We start from the raw sequence: 10101 nt of genomic DNA, 5'->3' as shown, positions 1-10101 counted from the left end.
GCCTTTGAACAAATTAAACGGGAGATTGTTCATGCAGTAGCTCTTGGGCCAGTCCGGGCAGGACAAGATGTTAAAAATGTGCTCTATACTGCAGCCGGGGAGAATGGCCCTACCTGGAGCCTCTGGCAGAAAGCACCTGGGGAGACCCGAGGCCGACCCCGGGGGTTTTGGAGTCGGGGATACAGAGGATCCGAGGCTCGCTATACTCCAACTGAAAAAGAGATATTGGCAGCATATGAAGGAGTTCGAGCCGCCTCAGAAGTGGTTGGTACTGAAGCACAGCTCCTCTTAGCACCCCGACTGCCAGTGCTGGGCTGGATGTTCAAAGGGAAAGTCTCCTCTACCCATCATGGAACTGATGCCACGTGGAGTAAGTGGGCCGCACTGATCACACAACGAGCTCGCATAGGAAACCCCAGTCGCCCAGGAATTGTGGAAGTGATCACGGACTGGCCAGAAGGCAAAGATTTTGGAATGTCGCCAGAGGAGGAGGTGACACGGGCTGAAGAGGCCCCGCTGTATAATAAACTGCCAGAAAATGAGAGGCAATATGCCCTGTTCACTGATGGGTCCTGTCGCATTGTGGGAAAGCATCGGAGGTGGAAGGCTGCTGTATGGAGTCCTACACGACTAGTCGCAGAAACTGCTGAAGGAGAAGGTGAATCGAGTCAGTTTGCAGAAGTGAAAGCCATCCAGCTAGCGTTAGACATTGCTGAAAGAGAGAAGTGGCCAGTGCTCTATCTCTATACTGACTCATGGATGGTGGCAAATGCCCTATGGGGGTGGCTACAGCAATGGAAGAAGAGCAACTGGCAGCGCAGAGGTAAACCCATCTGGGCGGCCGCACTGTGGCAAGATATTGCTGTTTGGATAGAGAAGCTAGTGGTAAAAGTACGTCACGTAGATGCTCATGTACCCAAGAGTCAGGCCACTGAAGAACATCAAAACAACCAGCAGGCAGATCAGGCCGCCAAGATTGAAGTGTCTCAGGTGGACCTGGACTGGCAACATAGGGGTGAGCTATTTGTGGCTCAGTGGGCCCATGATACCTCGGGCCATCAGGGATGAGATGCAACATATAGATGGGCTCGTGATCGAGGGGTGGACTTGACCATGGACACTATCGCGCAGGTTATCCATGAATGTGAAACATGTGCTGCAATTAAGCAAGCCAAGCGGTTAAAACCCCTGTCGTGTGGAGGGCGATGGCTGAAATATAAACAGTGGGAGGCCTGGCAGATTGACTATATCACACTCCCACGAACCCGCCAAGGCAAGTGCCATGTGCTTACAATGGTGGAAGCAACCACTGGATGGCTGGAAACATATCCTGTGTCCCACGCCACTGCCCAGAACACTATCCTGGGCCTTGAAGAGAAAGTTTTATGGCGACACGGCACCCCAGAAAGAATCGAGTCGGACAACGGGACTCACTTCCGAAACAACCTCATAGACGCCTGGGCCAAAGAGCATGGCATTGAGTGGGTATATCGCATCCCTTATCACGCACCAGCCTCCGGAAAAATCGAACGATACAATGGACTGCTGAAAACTACATTGAGAGCAATGGGGGGTAGAACTTTCAAACATTGGGATACACATTTAACAAAAGCCACCTGGTTAGTTAATACTAGAGGATCTGCCAATCGGGCTGGCCCTGCCCAACCAAGACTTCCACATACTGTAGAAGGGGATAAAGTCCCTGTAGTGCGCATGAGAAGTATGTTAGGAAAGGCAGTCTGGGTTAGTCCCCCCTCAAGCAGAGACAAACCCATCCAAGGGGTTGTTTTTGCTCAGGGACCTGGGTACACCTGGTGGGTGATGCAGAAGGATGGGGAAGTTTGATGTGTACCTCAGGGAGATTTGATTTTGGGAGAGAATAGCCAGTGAATTAGGCTGTATGATATTTAACTGCTAAATAACCTGCCAATGTATGTCATTGTATCTATAGTGTCTATATGCCATATCAAGGGTATTACTGTAAGAATTACCCAAATGACTGAAGGATGGACTTTGAAACTGAGCCAAGTACAACAGTGATAGATCTTGAAGTGTGTCCTGGTTTCAGCTGGGATAGAGTTAACTGTCTTCCTAGTAGCTGGTACAGTGCTATGTTTTGAGTTCAGAGCGAAGAATGTTGATAACACTGATGTTTTCAGTTGTTGCTCAGTAGTGTTTAGACTAATGTCAAGGATTTTTCAGCTTCTCATGCCCAGCCAGTGAGAAAGCTGGAGGGGCACAAGAAGTTGGCACAGGACACAGCCAGGGCACCTGACCCAAACTGGCCAACGGTGTATTCCATACCATGTGACGTCCCATCCAGTACAGAAACGGGGAAGTGGGGGGCAGGGATTCGCCGCTCGGGGGACTGGCTGGGTGTCGGTCGGCGGGTGGTGAGCAATTGCACTGCGTATCATTTGTACATTCCAATCCTTTCATTATTGCTGTTGTCATTTTATTAGTGTTATCATTATCATTATTAGTTTCTTCTTTTCTGTTCTATTAAACCGTTCTTATCTCAACCCACGGGTTTTGCTTCTTCTCCCGATTTTCTCCCCCATCCCACTGGGTGGGGGGGAGTGAGTGAGCGGCTGCGTGGTGTTTAGTTGCTGGCTGGGGTTAAACCACGACAGTCCTTTTTGGCGCCCAACGTGGGGCACGAAGGGTTGAGATAACGACAAACCTGACCAGAGCTTGTTAAAACAAATTTGTTATAAGCATTCATTATATCGGTCTAATAGTTGCTGGTCATTATGTTGATTTATGTGTTCTTAGAGTTGTTGCTCTGGTTTTTAAAGTTCTGTTATGTATCACCTCGCTTGCTGTATGTAGTCCCTCTTCTGCTGCTTATCATCCGTGGGAGGTGGATTAAGGTTTTCGCTTTGATGTATTGTATAACACTGGTTTATGGTATGATAAAGTCGTCGGCTGTGGGATTAATCCGGTACTTGCACCCAGCATTGTCACCTTTATACTGTGGAAGCCATCTGTGGGAAACTATTAATAATTATACCATTTACCTTTCCTCCTTGGAAAACCAGTCTATGGGTGGGATACCTTTCTTCCCCTCTCCTTTCTCCTTCAGTCCAGTTACAATGGTGTTTGAGAATTTTGAAAAATTTGAATACTCTTGGGATGTTGGGACCAGCACGGTCCTAGCCCTACTGCTAGGAATTAGCATGCTTCTGAATGTGGTTCAGCTCTCATTTAAGGTTAAACAACTATTTAAGAAAATCACCCAGAGATCTGCCCCAAGGCTGGATAATTATGAGTGGCAGGGTGTGTGGGGTAGTATGGGCAAGTACCTAGAAAAGTGGGCACCTCCAGTGTTTTGGAAATTCACCCCTGAACAAGTGCAGAATCCAGAAGAACTAGTAAAATATTTGGAAAAGGTATGCTGTCACCCCGGCAGCTCCAGAGAGATACAAATTACTGCAACGTGCTGGGGCCTGGCCCATGCCTATCGAGCCCTGTTCGACACCACTCAGTACCCTCAAGGGGAAGAGAAGGTCTCTGGACCTAACAACAAAACGATGAGCACTGTGGCTATCCAAACCTCAGCGACAGGCACTGCAGCCCCTCCAGCCTCGGCAATGAGCACGGCAGCTACCCAAACCTCGGCAACGGGCACTGAGGTCCCTCCAGCCCCAGCAACGAGCACAGCAGCTACCCAAACCTTGGCAACAGACACTGCGGTTATCCAAGACCCGGCGAGCGGTACTGCAACTGAACCAGTGGACCAACCTGCACCAGTATCAGTTGCCCCCGTACAGAAAAAGAAATATACAAAAAAATCAGTTCGCTTAGCGAAGGATGAAGGCGAACCAGGGTCATCACGGGAACAGGAGGAAGAGGCAGAACCAGAGGTAATAACCCGGTCCCTATCCTTGAGTGAGCTGCGGGATATGCGAAAAGATTTTGGCCGCCGTATAGGTGAGCATATTATCACCTGGCTCCTCCGATGCTGGGACAATGGGGCTAATAGCTTGGAATTAGAAGGTAGGGAAGCCAAGCAGCTGGGATCGCTTGCCAGGGAAGGTGGCATTGACAAGGCAATTGGAAAAGGGACACAAGCCATCAGCCTCTGGAGGCGACTCCTGTCAAGTGTGAAGGAAAGGTACCCCTTTAAGGAAGATGTTATATGTCAATCAAGCAAGTGGACAACCATGGAAAAAGGTATCCAATATCTGAGGGAATTAGCTGTGCTAGAGACAATTCATCATGATCCGGACAACCCACAATTACCCAAAGATCCAGACGAAGTCCAATGCACACGACCCATGTGGCGGAAGTTTGTACGGAGCGCACCATCGTCCTATGCCAACTCACTGGCAATAATGACCTGGAAAGACGAAGAGGCACCGACAGTGGATGAAGTGGCTCGCCAACTCCGTCAATACGAAGAGAATCTCTCCTCCTCCCTACAAGCCTGCATTTCGGCTGTGGAGAAGCTGTCCGAGGATTTCCAGCAATTCAAAGAGGAGATGTCCTGTTGCCCACCTGTAAGGACCAATGTCTCAGCTATTAGGAGTGAGCGCTCCTCTGCCCAAGAGAAAGAATATAGAAGGTACACACCGCGAGGTGCCCTGTGGTTTTACTTATGTGATCATGGAGAGGACATGAGGAAATGGGATGGAAAACCTACCTCGGTCCTAAATGCACGGGTACGTGAGCTGCGAGGAAAAAACACCACAAAAGGGGATTCTACCAGGAAAAATGCCGCTCCGGTTTCCAAACAGAGTAGAAGGGCTGATCTTATTTCTGATCCTCTTGAAGGGACTTCTGAGCCAATTTTACGAGAAGTGAATACTGGATACTCTGACCAGAATTAGAGGGGCCCTGCCTCCAGCCAGGTGGAGGAAAGGGATAACCGGGTCTATTGGACTGTGTGGATTCGATGGCCTGGCACGTTAGACCCACAGGAGTATAAGGCTCTAGTAGACACCGGCGCACAGTGTACTTTAATGCCATCAAGTTATGAAGGGGCAGAACCCATTTCTATTTCTGGTGTGACAGGGGGATCCCAAGAGTTAACTGTATTGGAAGCTGAAGTAAGCCTAACTGGGAATGAATGGCAGAAACACCCCATTGTGACTGGTCCAGAGGCTCCGTGCATCCTTGGCATAGACTATCTCAGGAGAGGGTATTTTAAGGACCCAAAGGGGTATCGATGGGCTTTTGGTATAGCTGCCTTGGAGACGGAGGGCACGGAACAGCTGTCTACCCTGCCTGGTCTCTCTCAAGACCCTTCGATTGTGGGGTTGCTGAGGGTTGAAGAACAACAAGTACCAATTGCTACCACGACGGTGCACCGGCGGCAATATCGCACCAACCGAGACTCTCTGATTCCCATCCACAAGTTGATTCGCCAACTGGAGAGCCAAGGAGTGATCAGCAAAACTCGCTCACCTTTTAATAGTCCCATATGGCCCGTGCGAAAGTCTAATGGGGAGTGGAGACTAACAGTTGACTATCGCGGCCTGAATGAAGTTACGCCACCGCTGAGTGCTGCCGTTCCAGATATGCTAGAACTTCAATACGAACTAGAGTCAAAGGCAGCCAAGTGGTATGCTACAATTGACATTGCTAATGCGTTTTTCTCAATCCCTCTGGCAGCAGAGTGTCGTCCACAATTTGCCTTTACTTGGAGGGGTGTCCAGTACACTTGGAATCGACTGCCCCAGGGGTGGAAACACAGCCCCACCATTTGCCATGGACTAATCCAGACTGCACTGGAAAAAGGTGAAGCTCCGGAACACCTGCAATACATTGATGACATCATCGTATGGGGCAACACGGCAGAAGAAGTCTTTGAGAAAGGGAAGAAAATAATCCAAATCCTTCTGAAAGCCGGTTTTGCCATAAAAGAAGGTAAGGTCAAGGGACCTGCACGGGAGATCCAGTTTTTAGGAATAAAATGGCAAGATGGGCGTCGTCAGATCCCAATGGATGTGATTAACAAAATAGCAGCTATGTCTCCACCAACTAATAAAAAGGAAACACAGGCCTTCTTAGGTGTCGTGGGGTTTTGGAGAATGCATATTCCAAATTACAGTCTGATTGTAAGCCCTCTCTATCAAGTGACCCGAAAGAAGAATGATTTTCAATGGGGCCCTGAGCAACAACAAGCCTTTGAACAAATTAAACGGGAGATTGTTCACGCAGTAGCCCTTGGACCAGTCCGGACAGGACAAGATGTTAAAAATGTGCTCTATACTGCAGCTGGGGAGAATGGCCCTACCTGGAGCCTCTGGCAGAAAACCCCTGGGGAGACCCGAGGCCGACCCCTGGGGTTTTGGAGTCGGGGATACAGAGGATCCGAGGCTCGCTATACTCCAACTGAAAAGGAGATATTGGCAGCATATGAAGGAGTTCAAGCTGCCTCAGAAGTTGTTGGTACTGAAACACAGCTCCTCTTAGCACCCCGACTGCCAGTGCTGGGCTGGATGTTCAAAGGGAGGGTCTCCTCTACACATCACGCGACTGATGCCACGTGGAGTAAGTGGATTGCACTGATCACACAACGGGCTCGCATAGGAAACCCCAGTCGCCCAGGAATTTTGGAAGTGATCACGGACTGGCCAGAAGGCAAAGATTTTGGAATGTCGCCAGAGGAGGAGGTGGCACGTGCTGAAGAGGCCCCGCTGTATAATAAACTGCCAGAAAATGAGAGGCAATATGCCCTGTTCACTGACGGATCCTGTCGCATCGTGGGAAAGCATCGGAGGTGGAAAGCTGCCGTATGGAGTCCTACACGACAAGTTGCAGAAACTGCTGAAGGAGAAGGTGAATCGAGTCAGTTTGCAGAGGTGAAAGCCATCCAGCTAGCATTAGATATTGCTGAAAGAGAAAAGTGGCCAGTGCTCTATCTCTATACTGACTCATGGATGGTGGCAAATGCCCTGTGGGGCTGGCTACAGCAATGGAAGCAGAGCAACTGGCAGCGCAGAGGTAAACCCATCTGGGCTGCCGCACTGTGGCAAGATATTGCATCCCGGCTAGAGAATCTGGTTGTAAAAGTACGTCACGTAGATGCTCACATACCCAAGAGTCGGGCCACTGAAGAACATCAAAACAACCAACAGGTGGATCAGGCTGCCAAGATTGAAGTGGCTCAGGTGGACCTGGACTGGCAACATAAGGGTGAGCTATTTATGGCTCGGTGGGCCCATGATGCTTCAGGCCATCAGGGAAGAGATGCAACATATAGATGGGCTCGTGACCGAGGGGTGGACTTGACCATGGACACTATTGCACAGGTTATCCATGAATGTGAAACATGTGCTGCAATTAAGCAAGCCAAGCGGTTAAAGCCCCTGTGGTATGGAGGGCGATGGCTGAAATATAAATATGGAGAAGCCTGGCAGATTGACTATATCACACTCCCACAAACTCGCCAAGGCAAGCGCTATGTGCTCACGATGGTGGAAGCAACCACTGGATGGCTGGAAACATATTCTGTGCCCCATGCCACCGCCCGGAACACTATCCTGGGCCTAGAAAAGCAAGTCTTGTGGCGACATGGCACCCCAGAACGAATTGAGTCAGACAACGGGACTCATTTCCGAAACAACCTCATAGACACCTGGGCCAAAGAGCATGGCATTGAGTGGGTGTATCATATCCCCTATCATGCACCAGCCTCTGGGAAAATTGAGCGATACAATGGACTGTTAAAGACTACATTGAGAGCAATGGGGGGTGGAACTTTCAAACATTGGGATACACATTTAGCAAAAGCCACCTGGTTAGTCAACACCAGAGGATCTGCCAATCGGGGTGGCCCTGCCCAGTCGGAATTTTTACATACTGTAGAAGGGGATAAAGTCCCTGTAGTGCACATAAAAAATATGTTAGGGAAGACAGTCTGGGTTACTCCTGCCTCAGGCAAAGGTAAACCCATTCGTGGGATTGCTTTTGCTCAAGGGCCTGGGTGCACTTGGTGGGTGATGCGAAAAGATGGGGAAGTCCGATGTGTGCCTCAAGGGGATTTAATTTTAGGTGAGAACAGCCAGAATTAAACTGTATATTAGTTGCTATATAACCCTGCTACTGTATATTATCCTTACTATAATTATGTGCTATATCCATAGTACTATAGTAAGAATCACTTAGATCAAGCAAGAAAAGAACTGTGATAAAACTGAGCAAAGCGCAGTAGTGATGGAACCAGAACTGACTCCAGCATGCAACAATCCAACGGTGCACACCATCCTCCTGCTGCGCCAAATGTCACCTGCTTGTCACACTGCACTGAAGCCCAATTCTGCTCTACCGACTGAGAGGACTTTGCACCATCCCTCCTGCCCAGAAAGACTGGTATGACAGATGGAGCCCAGAGTCGGAAACTAAATGAACTCAATGAACATTTTATGAACATGACCCATGAACTAAAGGAATGATATCTCTGTGTGTGTATACATATATATATATATCATTGCTCATATGTCTTAAAGGGATGGAAAAGTGATGATTGATCAGGATGTAACTAAAGGTATGGGAACTGTGCATGACGTCAATGGTATAGAATAAGGGGTGGATACTGTCCTGGTTTCAGCTGGGATAGAGTTAACTGTCTTCCTAGTAGCTGGTACAGTGCTATGTTTTGAGTTCAGAGCGAAGAATGTTGATAACACTGATGTTTTCAGTTGTTGCTCAGTAGTGTTTAGACTAATGTCAAGGATTTTTCAGCTTCTCATGCCCAGCCAGTGAGAAAGCTGGAGGGGCACAAGAAGTTGGCACAGGACACAGCCAGGGCACCTGACCCAAACTGGCCAACGGTGTATTCCATACCATGTGACGTCCCATCCAGTACAGAAACGGGGAAGTGGGGGGCAGGGATTCGCCGCTCGGGGGACTGGCTGGGTGTCGGTCGGCGGGTGGTGAGCAATTGCACTGCGTATCATTTGTACATTCCAATCCTTTCATTATTGCTGTTGTCATTTTATTAGTGTTATCATTATCATTATTAGTTTCTTCTTTTCTGTTCTATTAAACCGTTCTTATCTCAACCCACGGGTTTTGCTTCTTCTCCCGATTTTCTCCCCCATCCCACTGGGTGGGGGGGAGTGAGTGAGCGGCTGCGTGGTGTTTAGTTGCTGGCTGGGGTTAAACCACGACAAGTGGTGCCCAGCAATTTCTTCAAGATCAGCCTCTTCGACCTGCAGGCCAAGGGTGTGGGTTGCACCAAATGTACCGGCCACAAGTTCCAGAGGCAGCATACAACAACCTAACACCTCACACCATCTCTCTTATCCTGAAGGACTGTTACAACAGATGGAGCCCCAAAGTCATGGACTAAATAAAATTGATGGACACATTGGAGGGATAGCCCATCGACTAAGGGAATACTATTTGTGTGTGTGTGTGTGGGGTGGGGGGGGTGTCCATATACATATATATATATATATAAGACAAGGAAAGTGATAGTAGTTGATTGGAAAATGTAAGATCTGGGCATGATGTAGATGGTATAGAATAAGGGGTGGATAATGTCCTGGGTTCAGCTGGGATAGAGTTAATTTTTACAGGAACCTGGGAGGTGGGGGGGGCATAGCCGGGGCAGCCGACCTGAACTAGCCAAGGAGCTATTCCATACCATGTGACATCATGCTCAGTTTATAAATAGGGAGCGGGCCGGGGGGAGGGCTCGGGACTTTCGGTGGCGGAGCGTCGGGTTCCGGGTGGTGAGCAGTTGCACTGTGCATCACTCCTTTTGTATATTCTTTCATTAGTACCGTTGTTGTTGTTGTAACCTTTTTTTTTTGTGTTGTCCCAGTAAACTGCCCTTATCTCAACCCTCGAGGTTCCAGTTTTTTTTCTTTTCTCTCCTCCGTCTCCTCCCTATCCCACCGGAGGGGGGCGGGAGGAGTGAGCGAGCGGCTGCGTGGTCCTTTGTTACCGGCCGGGCTGAAACCACGACAACTCCCGAAACAGTTGGAAAACTGGATATTGAACCGTTTGAAGTGGTTATTAAGAACCCCGAGATTCCAGTGAGAATTAAACAGTATCCCCTATCGAATGAGGGGAGAAAGGGACTAAAACCTGAGATCGAGAGACTATTGGGAAAGGGATTATTCGAACCCTGCATGTCCCCTTACA

Source organism: Harpia harpyja, chromosome W, assembly GCF_026419915.1.
Source record: "Harpia harpyja isolate bHarHar1 chromosome W, bHarHar1 primary haplotype, whole genome shotgun sequence".
Classification (NCBI taxonomy): Eukaryota; Metazoa; Chordata; class Aves; order Accipitriformes; family Accipitridae; genus Harpia; species Harpia harpyja.
The sequence above is the reverse complement of the archived record's forward strand: the minus strand, read 5'-3'. Positions refer to the sequence as shown.